The following is a 21,190-nucleotide window of genomic DNA, read 5'->3' on the forward strand; positions in this document are numbered from 1 at the left end:
ACAAAAGGACGAAGATATACTTAACAAGCTCCAGCCGCTGAATCCCTGAGGAGGTGCGGAGGGGTGGCTCCTCACTGTTTAATGTAGGGCCTTTTACCTCAAAAACAAACTACGCGACAGCGAAAGGAAATACAAAGCTCAACCCCCAGTACCGGAAAAAAAACTGCCACGGCCGAGCTCCGGCCTGTAGCCTGAGGGAAAAAGGCCCTGCTCCCAACTCCACACGTTGCGGCCCTCTTACCTCTTTTCTTCCGCGCGGTGGCGTTTCTCTGTCGTTAGATGGGCTCCAGGTGGACCGTTTCTCCTGTTTAACGTCCGCTTAGTGCTCCCGCAGCTGCGGTTTCACCTTTTAGGGCCTGGTCTCTTCACCCCGAATCTGTCCTAGCTGCCAACACCAATACTAAAATGAGCCGCTAACGCGGTAGTCTCCCGTAAAGGAGAAGGCAACACAAGCAGTCAAGCTCCTGAAAGGCCTGGGAGCTGAGTGACGCTTGAAGGGGCTGGGCTCCACAAAACCCCTTCAGGGCGGGATACGAGGCCGCTGGAGTTCCAGAAATCGCTTGCCCCGGCCCTCTTCAATATGGCGGATTCAGCAAGCCAAAAAAAAACGGCCGAACCACCGGCAACCGCGACGGCGCAAACTCCCACCAGCCTCAGCGCCAGTCGGAGCCTCCAATATGACGCCGCGCCACGCCGCTCCGCCCCCTCGAAGTCCCCCCTCTCGACTCCGCCTCCTTATCCTGCCTGCGGCTGCTGCTAAATCGCTTCAGTCGTGTCCGACTCTGTGCGACCCCATAGACGGCAGCCCACCAGGCTCCCCCGTCCCTGGGCTCCTCCAGGCAAGAACGCTGGAGTGGGCTGCCATTTCCTTCTCCAATGTGTTAAAGTGAAAAGTGAAAGGGAAGTCGCTCCGTCGTGCCCTACTCTTCACGACCCCATGGACTGCAGCCCAGCAGGCTTCTCCGTCCATGGGATTTTCCAGGCAAGAGTACTGGAGTGGGTTGCCATTGCCTTCTCCGCCTAATCCTGCCTAATATCTGATCAATCCTCGGGAACTTACTTTAGCCCATTCCCCTCCCCGATGAAATTAAAAGACTCTTGCTCCTTGGAAGAAAAGTTATGACCAGGATAGACAGCATATTAAAAAGCAGACATCACTTTGTCAACAAAGGTGTGTCTAGTCAAGGCTATGGTTTTTCCAGTATTCATGTATGGAAGTGAGAGTTGGACTATAAAGAAAGCTGAGCGCTGAAGATGGATGCTTTTGAACTATGGTGTTGGAGAAGACCCTTGAGAGCCCTTTGGACTGCAAGGAGATCCAACCAGTCCATTCTAAAGCAGATCAGTCCTGCGTGTTCATTGGAAGGACTGCTGTTGAAGCTGAAACACCAATACTTTGGCCACCTCATGCCAAGAGTTGACTCATTGGAAAAGACTCTGATGATGGAAGGGATTGGGGCCAGGAGGAGAAGGGGACGACAGAGGATGCGATGGCTGGATGGCATCACTGACTCAATGGACATAAGTTTGAGTAAACTCTGGGAGTTAGTGATGGATAGGGAGGCTTGACGTGCTGCAGTCCAGGGGATCGCAAACAGTCGCACACGATTGAGCAACTGAACTAACTGACCTCCAGCAATGGCCTTATTCCACTGGAACTGGAAAGAAGTTCTAGCCCCAGCAAGAAGTCGTCCTGTGCTGAAGTTAAAAGTGGTGGTAAAACTCACTAACTAAACACACTCCGCCTGGTGACTGGCTGTGTGACCTACCCTTCCAGGCATCGCGGAGGGGCTCAAGTATCCCACCCCTTTCGTTCTGGAGCGTCTTAACGGAAAAGCTGGATCGGTAAGCGGCCAGAATAAAAAAATACAGTATTGAGATTGGGAGTCAAACCCCAAGGTATGTAGGCTGAACAGGAAAGGCAGTGACTCCCAAAGAATTCGAAGAAGGTGTTAATTCCAGAGCTTAACCGGCTGTGGTGACCCGTAACATTCACACTTCCATCGCTAGGTTTTGTTGCAGTGTGAATTTCTCCTCTTCCAACAAACCCGGATGAATGCATTATTAAGTCTCACGTTTGTTTGTTTGTTTTTTTCCCCGAGAATCGAAATGCGAGAGAGACTGTGGACTTTAATGAAATACTGAGACTGCTCAATGATTTGCATTCCTTGCCTACAGTCTCCGAGGCTTCACTTTGGCCACCACTTGTTTCGACCTCCTAGCTCTGCTAAACTAAACCCACTATAGAGTCAGTGTCACAGAGTCAGAAAGAATTGTCGATTTGGCAGGATCCCCTGAGTGAAATACCTCTTTGAGAGACTAATATGAAAGCCTGTTGGTTATCTCTTGAGAAATGTATTAAGGTGACCGTGTAAATTGTGCCCTTTATTAATAGCATATATTTTCTTAATTAATTTTGTATGTTTTAAAAAAAGTTTTTATGGATAGTTTTTAACTATCCCACTTAGCTTTGATATAGTTCAGTATTATTTGTTCCTCTTCTGGATCTGTCTGCAAGCATCCATCTATATACAATTGCAAGTGTGCCAATTATGGTGATTGTTAACACTTGTGATTTGGAGATCCCTGCTTATTTAACTTATATGCAGAGTACATCATGAGAAACGCTGGGCTGGAAGAAGCACAAGCTGGAATCAAGATTGCCGGGAGAAATATCAATAACCTCAGATATGCAGATGACACCACCCTTATGGCAAAAAGTGAAGAGGAACTAAAAAACCTCTTGATGAAAGTGAAAGAGGAGGGTGAAAAATTTGGCTTAAAGTTCAACATTCAGAAAATGAAGATCATGGCATCCGGTCCCATCACTTCATGGGAAATAGATGGGGAAACAGTGGAAACAGTGTCAGACTTTATTTTGAGGGGCTCCAAAATCACTGCAGATGGTGACTACAGCCATGAAATTAAAAGACACTTACTCTTTGGAAGAAAAGTTATGACCAACATAGATAGCGCCAAAGAATGGATGCATTTGAACTGTGGTGTTGGAGAAAACTCTTGAGAGTCCCTTGGACTGCAAGGAGATCCAACCAGTCCATTCTGAAGGAGATCAGCCCTGGCTTTCTTTGGAAGGAATGATGCTAAAGCTGAAACTCCAGTACTTTGGCCACCTCATGCGAAGAGTTGACTCATTGGAAAAGACTCTGATGCTGCGAGGGATTGGGGGCAGGAGGAGAAGGGGACAACAGAGGACGAGATGGCTGGATGGTTATCACTGACTTGATGGAGGTGAGACTGAGTGAGCTCCGGGAGTTGGGTGAAGGACAGGGAGGCCTGGCGTGCTGCGATTCATGGGGTGGCAAAGAGTTGGACACGACCGAGCGACTGAACTGAACTGAACAGAAATTACTTAGGTCATGGGCATAGGTAAACAATATAGATGCATTTTGGCATACAATGCAAAACGGATGGTAGATCATCTGTCCCAACAAATACTGACAGTACTCCAAAAACAAACTTTTCACCTCATTGTCCACCCTCCATCCTCTAAAGTAGCTATTCTGACTTCTATTGACCTAACTGTTTTACCTGATGCAGAGCTTTATATAAATGGAATCATACAAAATGTAAACTTATCTTTTGCTTTTTCCTTAACATTGTGTCTAACAGCTTAATTGGTGTTGCAGTGATATAACTTTATACAAATGTCTCTTATTAGTTGTTAATACATGTGAGTCATCTCTGGGTTGGAACTTTCATAAAAAAACTTGCTATGAATGAGTAAGTTTTAAGCCCTGTCTTTTAGGGGATGTATTTCATTGTTTTTATTAGCTACAAATCTGTAAGTGGGATTTTTTGAGTATTTTTGTGTTTATCTTTAATAAAAAGTGCCAAAAATTTATCAAATAATTGTGTTTATTCAAATATAAACTTGCCATTTTCTGTATGTCAAAAGGAACCAAATGATGTCACAGGTTGACAGTTTCTGTGGTAGAATCTGTAAATGATATACCTACTAGCAGTCCCCTATACTTGTATCAAATCAAAATGAGATCACAAACAACCTTCTTCCTATGCTCCAGGGCACCATTAAGCATCTTGGCTTCAGAATGAGTCTGGAAAATATAGCTTTCCAATTTTCACATTTTCTATACACTTAATCCCATGGGAGAATAATAGTTCTATATTAAAGTAATAAGCAATGGCACCCCACTCCAGTACTCTTGCATGGAAAATCCCATGGACAGGGGAGCCTGGTGAGCTGCAGTCCATGGAGTCACTAAGAGTCAGACACGACTGAGCAACTTTACTCTCACTTTTCACTTTCATGCATTGAAGAAGAAAATGGCAACCCACTCCAGTTCTGGCCTGGAGAGTCCCAGAGACAGGGGAGCCTGGTGGGGTGCCATCTATGGGGTCGCACAGAGTCAGACACGACTGAAGCAACTTAGCAGCAGCAGCAGCAACACAGTCCTATCGCTTTGTTCTCCCTTATTAGAGAAAAACTGTTACTACATTGTATTTCTAATCAGAACTACCCATTGCACTTTTTTCCCCCAAAACACTCATAAGTACACTTATTATGAAACTAATCTTACCCCACGTCCAAGATCAGGGGCAGCAGCCGAGAGTGATAAGCTGCGACCGCGCAGGAGCAGCAGAGAGGAGCTACCCCACGTCAGAGGTCAGGGGCAGTGGCCAAGAGTGCCACGCTGCAACAGCGCAGGAGCAGCCGAGAGGAGCTACCCAATGTCCAAGGGCAGCGGCTGCAACGGGGAGGAGCAACCCCACGTCCAAGGAGCAGTGGCTGCGGGCACAGGAGGGCCTAGAGGAGCTATTCCACATACAAGGTCAGGAGGGACAGCGGTGAGGAGATACCCCTCGTCCACGGTAAGGAGCAGGGGCTGCAATTTGCTGGAGAGATACCCCATGTCCAAGGTAAGAGAAACCCAAGTAAGATGGTAGGTGTTGCAAAAGGGCATCAGAGGGCAGACACACTGAAACCAGAATCACAGAAAACTAGTCAATCTAATCACAACCAGTCCATTCTGAAGGAGATCAGCCCTGGGATTTCTTTGGAGGGAATGATGCTGAAGCTGAAACTCCAGTACTTTGGCCACCTCATGAGAAGAGTTGACTCATTGGAAAAGACTCTGATGCTGGGAGGGATTGGGGGCAGAAGAAGGGGATGACAGAGGATGAGATGGCTGGATGGCATCACTGCTTCGAAGGACATGAATCTCAGTGAACTCCGGGAGTTGGTGATGGACAGGGAGGCCTGGCATGCTGTGATTCATGAGGTCACAAAGAGTCAGATACAACTGAGCAACTCTACTGAACTGAACTGAACTGAACTAAACTGAACTGAACTGAATCTTATAAAATAAATGCAAGGAGAATTTGATAGCAAGAGGAGTTTCATAAACTCTCTCCACAGCAAATAAATTATATTGTTGAAATATACAGATTACTATTAGTTCAACTTTATCTTCTTTAAATTTTTTTTCAGTGAAGCAACATGCATGAAGCTTGTAGTACTTCAGTTATTTTCTGTCCTGTTCCCACTTTATTCCAGAAACTAAATCATAAACTTCATGTTTCAGTTGTGTCTGTCCTCTTAAACTCTAAAACCTCACCTAAGTTTGCATCTACATCAAAGTCCATTACAGGTTTATTTGTTTTTCAAAGTACTTTATGTATTTATCTTTCATGAAGCAAACTCTGTTAACTTTTAAAATGTAAATCAGATGTTATACTCATGAACAGCTGCACTCTCCAGGAAATTTCTATTGTCACCATAATAAAATCCAAACTCTCAAATGAGGCCTACAATGTCTCATATGATCTATTATCTCATTTAAGATCATGTTACCAGACTCGAGTTATAGCAACCTTTGTTTGCTTCCATTAAGTTTCTCGAAGATCACAAGTTCCTATTTCAGGGCTTTTGATTCGAGTATTCTCTCAATAGTGGATGTATTTCCACCAGTGTTTCCAATGGTGGTTGTATCCTTATTATAACTGAATTATCTGTTCATTCATCACTGTTTCAAGAGATTTATTTCTAACAATAGAATCGAAAGTGCCCCATAATCACAATCCCTTTTCATAACCACAGTTGCCTGAATGATTTATTTCTTCACCATTTATTATATGTACATTACCTTTACCACCTTTACCCCCTACAGTGTACACCTGTAGCACCTACACCAGTGGTTCCACCTACACCACAGTGTACTACAGTGTAAACTCTATGAGAGCAGAAACCTTGTTCAATCATAATTAATTATCAAAAACTCTCAAGACTGCAATTTTATGCTTTTTGCAACCCATGAAATTTACTTATTACTGTTGCATGAATCTCAGATGAAGATATGAGACACACATGGAGCACTTCTTATTCAAAAATATTTTTTTGCCCACTCACATCAGAACAGGCAACAAAATCTTTGTATTTTCTCTTGTTTTCCAAGTCTCATGAATATTAAAGTGGAGCATCCTTCAAAACTGTTATCACCAGAGGATTTATTAGCTTTCTAAAAGGTTTTTCACACTGAAAGAGGCAGGATTCCAAAATGCAGTACATTTTGAGACTGATGTTACCACACAAGTACCTAGAGGGTATAAAAAGATTCACACTTGCATAGTGAAACTTTGGGGGTGCAGCCTTCTGAAATTGGTTTAAAAATATGTCTAGGACCCAAGTAAAGGACACTCGTTGGGGTTTTACTGTGTTTAGGGAGGGAGGCTGATGGGATTTGCATGGTAGGGATTTGCTGATATCAAAGGAGGTAGTAAATTGCTTCAATACACCCAGAAGAGACACAAAGGAGAGATGAGTCTATAAATTGTCAGCAGGCAAACATTTTAAAAAAGCAAAACAAAAACACAGCAAGACTTTTGTGGTGGTTCAGATGGTCAGCAATCTGTATGCAGTGCAGGAGACCTGGGCTGGATCACTGGGTCAAGAAAATCCCCTGGAGCAAGAAATGGCTACCTGCTCCAAGATTCTTGCCTGGAGAATCCCATGTACAGACGAGCCTGGTGGGCTACCGTCCGTGGGGTCACAAACAGCTGGACACGACTGTGCAACTAACACACACACATACAAACATCAAAAAATGGACTAGTCATCTTCCCTACTGATCCAGTAGTTAAGATTCTGTCTGCCAATGCAGGAAACCCAGGATCCCACATGACTTGGAGGCAACTAAACCTGTGCACCATAACAACTCACCCTGTGATCTAGGGTCGAGAAATCACCACTACAGAAGCTGACATACCTAGAGCCTATGCTTCACAACAAAAGAAGCCACCACAATGAGAAGCCCATACACTGAAACTAGAAAGTAGTCTGTACTTGCCAAAACTACAGAAAACCAATCACAATAAAGACCAAGCACAGCCAAAAATAATAAATTTTTTTTTAAGTTTTAATGTGTAAAGTGACACATTAGGCCAATGAACCTAACTGATATTTTCAGGACAATCTGTCCAAATGCAAAAGAATACACTTTCTTCCCAAGTATATGCAGAACATTCTGCACAACAGACCACAACTTGGGTTACAGATAGAATCTCAGTACATTTAAGAAAATTGAAATCATGTCAAGTATCCTTTTTGACCAGAATGCTATGAGAGTACATATCAATTACAGAGAAAACACTGTAAAATCTCAAACATATGGAGCTTAAACAATAAAACAAAGTTAAATAAAAACAAGTTACTGAAGAAATAAAAATTAAAAAGATATACTTCAGCAACCCACTCCAGTAGTCTTGCCTGGAAAATCCCATGGACGGAGAAGCATGGTAGGGTACAGTCCATAGGGTTGCAAAGAGTCGGACACTGCCGGGAGCCAGTGTGAGGAATCCCGCCCGTGACAAGGTCATGAGGAAGGAAGCTGACATACGCAAGGCGTGCTCAGACTTCAGGGACCCCTCTGGAAATTCCTAAGCATGTACCCCAACAAAAATCTGCCGGCTTTTGTGCTCTGCTTTTCCACTCTTCTGACATTTTCTGGAAAAAGTCAATTCAGGGCTTTAGTCTTCTGCATTTGAAAGAGTGTTTCAATCCAAAAACCCCTCCGATGGCTTTCTAGCCTGCCTGCAGGACTCGTACAGCTGCGCTTGTGATTGTTTGAGGCCTCCTGACCGCAGGAGGCACAGGAAGCTTAAAACATCCTAGGAATGTAGGAGCTTCCGAGGAGTCAAAATCTTTAGAATAGGACTGATTAAACGTTTCATTTGTTGAGTCAATGCTTGCTGCCAAATTTTCATATCCTTTATTTTTAGATATAGTTGGTATATAGAAAAACAAGTAGTAGACCTGGTATTAGCAACATTAGATCTTTGAGTTAAGTACCTTCTTTGTTATAACCCACTGCACCTTTGTTCTATAGAGATGCAACTTTAGTGCTTTAAGGAGATGCAGATCAAAGAAAAACACTTCAGGGGAAACAAAATTAACATTCATTAAGGAAGAGAGCCAAAAAGTGTTAACAAGCCTCTTGGCCAGAAGATAATGTAAATCACCTGAGACCTTTTGTATACAAAATGATGTATAGAAAGAGTCTGGGCTGCGAACGCTACATAATTTTGTGTTATCCATTGATCTCCATGTTTTATCAAAAGTATAAAAGGCCTTCTGAACAATAAAGGATGGGGCCAGGGGCCAGGGGCCGGGGGCCAGTTTCTCAGGCCAGCTTCTTGAACTAGTCTCTCGGCCTGGTTTCTTGGGACTCTGGCTCCCCCCGTGTCTTTCTCTCTCTCTTCTCTCCCTTCCCTCTCTCTGCTCTTTACTTTAACTTTAGGCTGAATCTCCACCTGGGGCGCTGAGGCTCACCAGGTCTACTTACTTGCCCTGGCTGTTAAGACCCACACGAAAGGGAGCTTAAGGCGAGGCACCCTTAGATATTCAAGCGGGCGCCGGTGGCCCAACGTAGATGGTGCAAATTCCTTGTCTGGAATTTTATTGGCCTTCCGCGTAAACCAAGCTATTCAGCCCTCTTCCTCCACTTAATCTTCCTACTATGCTACAGTTTCTTAATCTAATCTTATATTAATAAATAAACAAGTCTTTCCACGCCAAGGCCGTCCACCGTTCGAATTCCCTGGATCCACCAGGGCTGGACCCCGGCAGGACACGACTGAGCCACTTCACTTTTTCACTTCATTTGAAACTCTGGGCCTCCTGAATCCGGGTGATTTTCTTCTTCCTCAGGTTTTTAGCTATTATTTCATCAGATAATCTTTCTGTTCCATTCTTCTTTTCTTCTACTATGAGACTCCTGTGATTTAAATATTGGTATACTTGCTTAATATTGTGCCGTAAGTCTCATAAGCTAGCTCACTCTTCACATTCTTTTTTCCTATAACACTGTCTTCGAGGTATTGATTATTTCTTCCACTTATCTGCTTTGAATCTGTCAAGTGTATTTTTTTAGTTCAATTCTTATATTCTTGAACTCCGTGATTTCTATTGTTATATAAATTTTTATTTATTTATTTTTTACTATGCTGGGTATTCATTGCTATGTGTGGAGTTTCTCTAGCTGCAGTGGGTGAGGGCTACTCTCAAATTGTGTGTAGGCTTCTCTTTTTTTATTATCATGTTTTAGTAGACTAAAAATGATATTAATTTAAATGATTATTCTCTTTAAGCCTTTTTAAACATTTTGAAATGAACAAGTGGACCATTTTACTATACTCTTTCGGTTTCCCAGGATAGCAACCATATTTCTAATATAATTTGTGGAAAATATTCTGAGATAAAGCATACCTGTCCATTTTGAGAAAAACTTGAAAAAAGTTTTGGTACTTGGGTACTTTGGTACTCTGTTAGGTCAAAGACTAACAGCCATTGTATCTGTATATCTATGTAAGTAGAATTTTAAACAACTGTATCTTAATATGCTGATAAACTTTTAGATAGAGAAGGGAAAAAATGGAGATTGTTATTCTAATTCCCCAATAAGTTTCCTTCAGTTTTTAGAAAGCATATGCAGTTCAATATACCAGCTGGGATTTCAAAATACTAGAATGATTACAATGCTTATTAACAGCAATACGCAAAACGGTAGAAATAAAAAATAAAATTAGTAACTTCATACTATAAAATGAAACAAGGCACTTTTGACAACTATATGCAAAGCTGAAATAAACATGTTTTTCATAAAGCAGACTCACAGGGTTCTAGGAGACTTTTGTAAAAGGTAAAACAGTGAAGGCACTATATAATTCTTTTCCCTAATACCATTGGGCTTCTCCTGTTGCTGAAATGGGCTCTGGGTACACTGGCTTGATAGCTGTGGTACGCTTGTTTAGTTGCTCCCTGAGGTATGTTGAATCTTCCTGGACTAGGGATAGTCCTGTGTCTCCTGCATCAGCAGACAGACTCTTTATCACTGAGCTACCAGGGAAGCTCTACTGGTACTTTTATTTTTTGTATTATCTGTCTCTCCACTATAGTTCTTATTGTGTTTTCCCACTCTTCTCCTAAGTTCACTGAACATCTTCATAATCATTATTTTGAAGTGCTTTTTTAAATTATAGCTTTTCTTTTTTTCAAATTTTAAACTTTTTATTTTGTATTGGCGTACTGGTTGGCTCTCCTTGCAGTCCAAGGGACTCTCAAGAGTCTTCCCTAATACCACAGTTCAAAACCATTATCTGCTCAGCTTCATAGCCCAACTCTCACATCCATACATGACCACTGGAAAACCATAGCCTTGACTAGATGGACCTTTGTTGGCAAAGTTATGTCTCTGCTTTTGAATATGCTAACTAGGTTGGTCATAACTTCCAAGGAGTAACCGTCTTTTAATTTCATGGCTGCAATTATCATCTGCAGTGATTTTAGAGCCCCCCAAAATAAAGTGTGACACTGTTTCCACTGTTTCCCCATCTATTTGCCATGAAGTGATGGGACTGGATGCTATGATCTTCGTTTTCTGAATGTTGAGCTTTAAGTATTTCCTAAAGGAGATCAGTCCTGGGTGTTCATTGAAAGGACTGATGCTGAAGCTGAAACTCCAATACTTTGGCCACCTCATGCCAAGAGTTGACTCATTGTAAAAGACTCTGATGCTGGGAGGGATTGGGGGCAGGAACAGAAGGGGACAACAGAGGATAACATGGTTGGATGGCATCACCAACTTGATGGACATGAGTTTGGATAAACTCCGGGAGCTGGTGATGGACAGGGAGGCCTGGCGTCGGTCGCAGAGTCGGACATGACTGAGCGACTGAAATGAAATGAACTGAATTGAACTGACAGTCAATTAACAATGTTCATTGTTAAAAATGATAATGTCAGGTAGACAGTGAAAGGACTCAGCCATATATATACATGCATCCCTTCTCCCCCAAACTCTTCTCTCATTCAGGCTGCCACATAACACTGAGCAGAGTTCCCTGTGCTATACAGTAGGTCCTTGTTAGTTATCCATTTTAAATATAGAAATCTGTACATGATCTTCCCAAAGTCTTTGTCAGGTAAATTTCTTGTCTCTGTTTCACTAAGGATTTTTTGCCTCACTTTGTTTGGAACATATTTCTCTGTACCTTCATTTCTTTTCCTTAACTCTTTGTGTTAGTTTTTATACATTAGATAAATCAATTACCACTCCTGGTCTACAGAGAATGTCCTTGTATGGGAGTTGAAAATTCATTGTTTAAACTTACACTAACTCTTGTTTGGCTCGCAGACATTTGTGATGTTCAAGTAGCCTATTTTATTTTTCATAGCTGCCCATAACTGAGAGTATGCCAAGGCCACTATCCCAAAAGGGAAGATCTCAGCCAGCACATAGTTTCAGGCTGTCTGGGAGTCAGACCTTAAGGAAAGAGTTTTTAAAGTATTTGTTGTTGTTGTTGTTTGGTAACTAAGTCAGATCTGACTCTTAGTGACCTGTGAACTATAGCATGCCAGGCTCCTCTGTCCTCCACTTTCTCCCAGAGTTTGCTCAATGGGCATGAGCCCATTGAGCTGGTGATGCCATTCAACCATCACATCATTGGTCACCTCCTTCTTCTTTTGCCTTTTGCGTGGGTTCTCTTACCTTCCTTCTCTCTGCCCATACCCCTTCCCAATAAAGTCTCTTGCTTTGTCAACAGATGCAAAGAGCCAACTCACCAAAAAAGATCCTGATGCTGGGAAAGACTAAAGGCAAAAGGAGAAGTGCTATGTCGCTTCAATCATATCCGACTCTCTGCAACCCTGTGGACTCTAGCCTGCCAGCTGCCTCTGTTCATGGGATTTTCCAGGCAAAGACACCAGAGTAGTTTGCCATTTCCTCCTCCAGAGGATCTTCCCAACCCAGAGGTTTGAACCCACCTCTCTGATGTCTCCTGCAGTGGAATGCAGGGGTTTTTTTACCACTAGTGCCACCTGGGAAGCCCAAAAGAAGAGGTAGTTATATTCCTAGTTTTAATTTCTCCATAGTGGCTGTATCAATTTGCATTCCCACCATCAGCGCAAGAGGGTTTCCTTTTCTGTACATGCTCCCCAGCATTTATTGTTTGTAGATTTTTTGATAATGGATTTTGATACCCTACTTTTGATTTGCATTTCACTAATAATGAACAATGGAGAGCATCTTTTCATGTGTTTATTATACATCTGTATGTCTTCTTCGGGAAAATGTCTCTTTGGATCTTCTGCCTAGTTTTTGATTGGGTTGTTGTTTTTCTGGTATTGAGCTGAATGAGCTGCTTGTATATTTTGGAGATTAATCCCTAAACAGTTATTTTGTTTGCTATTCTTTTCTCCCATTCTGAGGGTTGTCCCACTACTGGCCATATACCTAAGGAAACTATAAATTGAAAAAGACACATGCACCCCAGTGTTCACTGCAGCACTATTTACAATAGCCAGGACATGGAAGTAACCTAGATGTCCATCGACAGATGAATGGATAATGAAGTTATGGTACAGAACATAAAATGGACACATTTGACTCAGTTCTAATAAGGTAGACAAACCTAGAGGCTATTACACAGAGAGAAGTCAGAAGGAGAAAAACAAATGTCGTATATTAGCACATATATGCGAAATCTAAACAGATAGTACTGATGAACCTGTCTGCAGGGCAGCAATGGAAATGCAGACATACAGAACACACTTGTGGACACAGGAGAAGCAGAGGGTGGGATAAATGCAGAGAAAAATATTGAAACATACAGTATCATGTGTAAAAGAGATAGCTAGTGGGAATGTGCTGTATGATGCAGGGAGCTCAAACTTCATGCTCTGTGACAAACTAGAGAGTGGGATGGGAGGGGAGGTGAAAGGAGGAAGGGAGGTTCAAGAAGAGGATGCATGTATAACTGCTGCCTGATTTATTCAATCAACATGGCAGATTCATATGGATATATGGAAAAACCAACACAACATTGAGAAGCAATTATCTTCCAATTAAAATAAATTTTAAAATTTAATATATAAACATATTTTTAAAGCTTATTATTTTTTAAAAAAGAGGTATAAAAGGGTGGCAGAGGACAAATCAATTAGATAGCATCGCTGACTCAAAGGACATGAATTTGAGCAAACTCCAGAAGACTGTAGAAAATAGAAGAGGCTCTGCATGCTGGAGGGGATTGCAGAGTTAGACACAACTTAGCAATTAAAAACATCTATAACTAAGTTTACTTTTCTCAAAACTAATCTGACACTAGATAATTTAAATCCTGCATCTTTCACCTTCTAACTCTGTATGAGCTATACTCTACACCTACTATTCTTAACTCTATGCTAATTACTTCCTATACCTGGCATTTACCTTTACCAAGTTGCCTTTGCAGCCAGTCCTTGTAATTTATTTTAATTTCAGAAAGAAGGCTGCAGTACAATAGACCAAACACAAATGGACCTAGTTACTGGGCTACTTATGACTGATCTCTAGTGCCCTTGGCCAGCAAAGTCTTCAGTGGGGCTTGGTTCCTAGCCAGAGACTGAGGTTGGGTCATAGCAGTAAAAGCACCAGATCCTAAGCAGTATATCAGTCATCAGTGACAAGGGTCCTGACCCTTTCACTTAACAGAAAAGAATTTCCATTAAGACAGAATGTAAAGAAGCAAGTAAAGTATTTATTAGGAGGAAAAAGAGTATAGCACATGCACACAGGCAGCATATGGGCAGATTCAGAGGGTGAGTCCCTGATTTGCATCAGTGTGGCAGGTTAAATCATTTAAAAGTTGCATTTCTTTTGGTTTTCCTTTGGCCAGACATTATGATTTGCCTGGTTCACAGTCCCCATTTGCTATATCTGAGGATCCTCCCATGTAAGTACAGGCATCTCTTAGCCAAGATGGATTTTACCACAAAGGTGTCTGGGTAGAATATCCCTTGCCTTGATTCTCCTTTGGCCTCCAAGGAGCATTTTCTGTGCATTTTGGTCAAGGGGTCTTTTGACTTCACGGTCAAGTGGTCTATGCAGGGAACAGCCTCCTTTCTTAATTGCCCTGCTGTTCGTGGCTTGGACTTCTGGGCAATAGAGAATGAATCTCCAATTGCTCTACCCTGGGTGCCCCAACTTTTCCAGTAGTCATGTATGGATGTGAAAATTGAACTATAAATAAAGCTGAGCAGTGAAGAACTGATGCATTTGAACTGCAGTATTGGAGAAGACTCTTGAGAGTCGCTTGAACTGCAAAGAGATCCAAACAGTTCATCCTAAAAGAAATCAGCCCTGAATATTCATCAGAAGGACCAAGGGTGAAAATGAAGCTTCAATACTTTGTCCACCTGAAGCAAAGAACTGACTCACTGGAAAAGACCCTAATGCTGGGAAAGATTGAAGGCAGGAGCAGAAGGGGACAACAAAGGATGAGATGGTTTCCTGGCATCACCAGCTCGATGGACATGAGTTTGAGTAAACTCCAGGAGTTGGTGATGGTCAGGGAGGCCTGGCATGCTTCAGTCCATGGGGTCACAAAGAGTTGGACTGAACGACTGAACTGAACTAGGGGGCCCAACTACCTTCTGCTTCTTGACTGTTTTGAAACAATGCAAGAAGATGACTGCAAGATTCTTACTTCTCTGTTCCTTATCACATATCCTAGTCTGGGAGCACCATCTATAAAGTCCCTTGGTTCCCCTGGCAAGGGAAGTGGGGAAATGTTTCTTCATGCACTAACTTGCTGTGTTCTCCTCTCTGCTGGTTGAGCATTAAAGCCATCTTTCTATTTCCTCCAAACATTTTCTCTCATTTTTCATTTCCTTTGATGGGTTAAAAAGCCAAGATTTTGACAATAACACTATGACATACAAACACATTTTTTGTGTCCTTTGTAGGAACTTTAGTGGCTGCATAAGAGCATCTGACATGAAAACTATCAACTGTTGAAAGGCCATGGGGTGCAACTTTCCCCAGCTTATTCTTTGCAACTTGGACAACATAATTCATCCATTCTTCCATCCAAAAAAAAATTATATTCTAGGCATTCAGTTCAGTTCAGTTCAGTTGCTCAGTCATGTCCAACTCTTTGCAACTCCATGAACCACAGCACACAAGGCCTCCCTATCCATCATCAACTCCTGGAGTCCACCCAAACCCATTTCCATTGAGTTGGTGATGCCATCCAACCATCTTACCCTCTGTTGTCCCCTTTTCCCCCTGCCCCCAATCTTTCCCAGCATCAGGTTCCTTTGCAGTGAGTCAGCTCTTCACATCAGGTGGCCAACATACAGGAGTTTCACCTTCAATATCAGTCCTTCCAATGAACACCCAGAACTGATCTTCTTTATGATGGACTGGTTGGATCTCCTTGCAGTCCAAGGGACTCTCAAGTGTTTGCCCCAATACCACAGTTCAAAACCATCAATTCTTCAGCACTCGCTTTCTTTATAGTTCAATTATCACATCCATAAATGACTACTGGAAAAACTATAGCCTTGACTAGATGGACCTTTGTTGGCAAAGTAATGTCTCTGCTTTTTAAATTTCTGTCTAGGTTGGTCATAACTTTCTTCCCAAGGAGTAAACATCTTTCAATTTCATGGCTGCAATCACCATCTGCAGTGAATTTGGAGCCCCAAAAAATAAAGTCAGCCCCTGTTTCCACTGTTTCCCCATCTATTTGCCATAATGTGATGGGACTGGATGCCCTAACCTTTGTTTTCTAAATGTTGAGCTTTAAGCTAATTTTTTCACTCTCCTCTTTCACTTTCATCAAGAGGCTTTTTAGCTCTTCTTCACCTTCTGCCATAAAGGTGGTGTCATCCGCATATCTGAGGTTATTGATATTTCTCCCAGCAATCTTGATTCCAGCTTGTGCTTCTTCCAGCCCAGCGTTTCTCATGATGTACTCTGCATAAAAGTTAAATAATTAGGGTGACAACATACAGCCTTGACATACTCCTTTTCTTATTTGGAGCCAGTATGTTGTACCATGTCCAGTTCTAATTGTTGATTCCTGACCTGCACACAGATTTCTCAAGAGGCAGGTCGGTAGTCTGGTATTCCCATCTCTTTCTCTTTCAGAATTTTCCACAGTTGATTGTGATCCATGCAGTCAGAGGCTTTGGCATAGTCAATAAAGCAGAAATAGATATTTTTCTGGAACTCTTGCTTTTTCAATGATCCAGTGATGTTGGCAATTTGATCTCTGGTTCCTCTGCCTTTTCGAAAACCAGCTTGATCAGGAAGTTCATGGTTTACATATTGCTGAAGCCTGGCTTGGAGAATTTTGAGCATTACTTTACAAGCACGTGAGATGAGTGCAATTGTGTGGTAGTTTGAGCATTCTTTTGCATTGCCTTTCTTTGGGATTGGAATGAAAACTGACCTTTTCCAGTCCTGCGGCCACTGCTGAGCTTTCCCAATTTGCTGGCATATTGAGTGCAACACTTTCACAGCATCACCTTTAAGGATTTGAAATAGCTCTACTGGAATTCTATCACCTCCACTAGCTTTGTTCATAGTGATGCTTCCTAAGGCCCACTTGACTTCACATTCCAGGATGTCTGGCTCTAGATGAGTGATCACACCATCATGATTATCTGGGTCCTGAAGATCTTTTTTGTATAGCTCTTCTGTGTATACTTGCCACCTTTTCTTAATATTTTCTACTTCTGTTAGGTCCAGACCATTTCTGTCCTTTATTGAGCCCATCTTTGCATGAAATATTCCCCTAGTATTTTTCATTTTCTTGAAGAGATCACTAGTCTTTCCCATTCTATTGTTTCCCCCTATTTCTTTGCATTGATCACTGAGGAAGGCTTTCTTATCTCTCCTTACTATTCTTTGGAACTCTGCATTCAGATGTTTATATCTTTTCTTTTCTCCTTTGCTTTTCGCTTCTCATCTTTTCACAGCTATTTGTAAGGCCTCCTCAGACAGTCATTTTGCCTTTTTGCATTTCTATTTCTTGGGGATAGTCTTGATCCCTGTCTCCTGTACAATGTCCTGAACCTCCATCCGTAGTTCATCAGGCACTGTGTCTATCAGATCTAGTCCCTTAAATCTATTTCTCACTTCTACTGTATAATCATAAAGCATTTGATTTAGGTCATACCTGAATGGCATAGTGGTTTCAAACCCCACTTTCTTCAATTTAAGTCTGAATTTGGCAATAAGGAATTCATGATCTGAGCCACAGGCAGCTCCCGGTATTGTTTTTGCTGACAGTGTCAAGCTTCTCCATCTTTGGCTGCAAAGGATATAATCAATCTGATTTTGGTGTTTGCCAGAGTCCAGCTCTGGCAGCCAGGAATCAGCCAGAAGGGGTGAGCAGTGTAGATGGATGATGATATAGCCTCTGACACACAGTAGGGAACTACGTTTATTTCAAGCTTCAGGTTATCTTTTATACTTTGACAAAAGCATTAGGTCAGAAATTTGACATTTTCAGTTTCCCCACCCAGATTTATTGTCTCCAGAAATCATTCTTGCCCTACAAACAGAGTTCCTGCCTCAGAGATTCTCTCAGGATCGGCTTTACTATCTATTATCTACTGTCTCTCAGTATGTGTCCTATACTTAACTTGTGATTACATTGTAACTCATGCCACATTCCTCAGTTTAGTTCTTCTCTGACCCAGAGAGATGTTATGGGGAGGGAGGTAGGAGGGGGGTTCATGTTTGGGAACGCATGTAAGAATTAAAGATTTTAAAATTTAAAAAAAAAAAAAAAAAAAAAATCCTGTTTGCCCCTAGCATCTTAAGATCACTATCTCCTAAAAAGGCTTCTAACTATTCTTAATTATTCCTAAACCCTAAACTCAGCAAACTTCTTTTGCCATAAATATTTACCTCACAAACAGGTCTCAGAAAACAGTCCTTCCCATGGCCTCAAGCTGCGGCCTATGTGCTCATCCTGGGACATTGTTTGTAAAGATCCTTGAACAAATGTCAATGGCTACTTTATAGGTTATTTTCTGGGCACAACTGCTGAAGGCTTTGTGCTTTCTCATGCTTCTCTCAAGCACCTTAATATTCTTTCCAGCCAACTCAACCAAAGAAAGGAAAGAACAACTCAGAGTTACAAGGCCTAATTCCCTCATCCCAGGGCCGTGCCTGCTAGATGAGGAGAGGGAGTTGGGGCCGAGACTCCATTCTGTAATGCCTAACGCGGCTCCCAATAGGTGTTGGCTATCTGGTGATATCCATGTGTAGAGTTTTCTGTTGTGTTGTTGGAAGAGGGTGTTTGCTATGATGAGTGTGTTCTCTTGGCAAAACTATATTAGCCTTTGTCCTGCTTCATTCTGTACTCCAAGCCCAAATTTGCCTGTTACTCCAGATGTTTCTTGACTTCCTACCTCAGCTGTGCTTTGCTGGAGCAGTCATGAAAAGACATCCCACGTCCAAGGTAAGAGAAACCCAAGTAAGATGGTAGGTGCTGAGAGAGGGCATCAGTGGGCAGACAGACTGAGACCACAATCACAAACAACTAGCCAATCCGATCACACGACCACAGTCTTGCCTAACTCAATGGAACTAAGCCATGCTGTGTGGGGCCATCCGAGATGGATGGGTCATGATGGAGAGGTCTGACAAAATATTGTCCACTGGAGAAGGGAATGGCAAACCACTTCAGTATTCCTGCCTTGAGAACCCCATGAACAGTATGAAAAAGCAAAAAGATAGAACACTGAAAGACGAAATCCCGAGGTTGGTAGGGGCCCAATATGCTACTGAAGATTGGTGGAGAAATAACTCCAGAAAAAATGAAGGGATGGAGCCAAAGCAAAAACAGCACTCAGTTGTGGATGGGACTGGTGATAGAAGCAAGGTCCAATGATATAATGGGCACTATTTCATAGGAACCTGGAAAGTTAGGTCCATGAATCAGGGCAAGTTGAAAGTGGTCAAACAGGAGATGGCAAGAGTGAACGTCGACATTCTAGGAATCCGTGAACTAAGATGGACTGGAATGGTTCAATTTAACTCAGATGACCATTATATCTACTACTGTGGGCAGGAATCACATAGGAGAAACGGAGTAGCCATTATAGTCAACAAGAGAGTCTGAAATGTAGTACTTGGATGCAATCTCAAAAACAACAGAATGATCTTTGTTTGTTTCCAAGGTAAGCCATTGAACATCACAGTAATCTAAGTCTATGCCCCAACCAGTAATGCTGAAGAAGCTGAAGCTGAGTAGTTCTGTGAAGACCTACAAGACCTTTCTAGGCATTATGCTCAGCATTATAGCTTTTAACTGGGGCTTCCCAGGTGGCGCTAGTGGTAAAGAATCCACCTGCCAATGCAGGAGACTTAAAACAGACTGGGGTTCAATCCCTGGGTTGGGAAGATCCCCTGGAGGAAGGCATGGCAACCCAGTCCAGTATTCTTTTTTCTTTTTTTAATTGGAGGCTAATTACTTTACAATGTTGCGGTGGTTTTTGCCATACATTGACATGAATCAGCCATGGGTGTACATGTGTTCCCCATCCTGAAACCCCCACCCACCTCCCTCCCTATCCCATCCTTCAGGGTCATCCAGTACACCAGCTTTGAGTGCCCTATTTCATGGATTAAACTTGGACCGGTCATCTACTTCACATATGGTAAAACACATTCCAATGCTATTCTCTCAAATCATCCCACCCTTGCCTTCTCCCACAGCATCCAAACATCTGTTCTTTATATCTGTGTCGCTTTTGCTATCTCACATGTAGGGGTTATTACTCTTTCTAAATTCCATATATTTGCATTAATATGCTATATTGGTTAATATACTGTTTTTCTTTCTGACTTGCTTCACTTTCGATAATAGGCTCCAGTTTTATCTATCCCATTAGAGCTGATGAAATGCATTTTTCTTAATAGCTGAGTAATAGTCCATTGTGTATAGGTACCACAACTTTCTTATCTATTTGTCTGCCAATAGACATCTAGGTTGCTTCCAGTTCAGTTCAGTTCAATTCAGTCACTCAGTCGTGTCCGACTCTTTGCAACCCCATGAATTGCAGCACACCAGGCCTCCCTGTCCATCACCAACTCCCGGAGTTCTCTCAGACTTACGTCCATCAACTCAGTGATGCCATCCAGCCATCTCATCCTCTGTCGTCCCCTTCTCCTCCTGCCCTCAATCCCTCCCAGCATCAGAGTCTTTTCCAATGAGTCAACTCTTCGCATGAGGTGGCCAAAATACTAGAGTTTCAGCTTTAGCATCATTTCTTCCAAAGAAATGGACTGGTTGGATCTCCTTGCAGTCCAAGGGACTCTCAAGAGTCCCCTCCAACACCACAGTTCAAAAGCATCAATTCTTTGGCGCTCAGCCTTCTTCACAGTCCAACTCTCACATCCATACATGACCACAGGAAAAACCATAGCCTTGACGTTAGTCAGCAAAGTAATGTCTCTGCTTTTGAATATGCTATCTAGTTTGGTCATAACTTTCCTTCCAAGGAGTAAGCGTCTTTTAATTTCATGGCTGCAATCACCACCTGCAGTGATTTTGGAGCCCCCCAAAATAAAGTCTGACACTGTTTCCACTGTTTCCCCATCTATTTGACATGAAGTGATGGGACCGGATGCCATGATCTTTGATTTCTGAATGCTGAGCTTTAGGCCAAATTTTCACTCTCCACTTTCACTTTCATCAAGAGATTGCTTCCATGTCCTAGCTATTGTAAACAGTGCTACAATAAACATCAGGGTACACATGTGTCTTTCAGTTCTGGTTTCCTCAGTGTATATGACCAGCAGTGGTACTGCTGGCTTGCATGGCAGTTTTATTTCCAGTTTTTCAAGGAATCTCCACACTGTTCTTTCTGCAC

The 21,190-nt window shown here is 42.3% G+C and overlaps 1 protein-coding gene across 4 annotated transcripts in view; it reads right to left on the reverse strand.

Annotated features, from left to right (window-relative positions):
- LOC108634550 (probable ubiquitin carboxyl-terminal hydrolase FAF-X) overlaps nucleotides 1-650 on the reverse strand; it is a 142,706-nt gene extending 142,056 nt beyond the window's left edge. For 2 of the 4 annotated variants that reach the window (XM_018044516.1, XM_018044515.1), the window contains exon 1: nucleotides 242-650. The gene's annotated coding sequence lies outside the window, so the exon portion shown is untranslated. The remainder of the gene's footprint in view (nucleotides 1-241) is intronic. The other 2 variants (XM_018044518.1, XM_018044517.1) reach the window with 1 other exon arrangement.
- Nucleotides 651-21,190: the final 20,540 nt, after the last annotated feature.

Source organism: Capra hircus, unplaced genomic scaffold (genome assembly GCF_001704415.2).
Source record: "Capra hircus breed San Clemente unplaced genomic scaffold, ASM170441v1, whole genome shotgun sequence".
NCBI classification, from domain to species: domain Eukaryota; kingdom Metazoa; phylum Chordata; class Mammalia; order Artiodactyla; family Bovidae; genus Capra; species Capra hircus.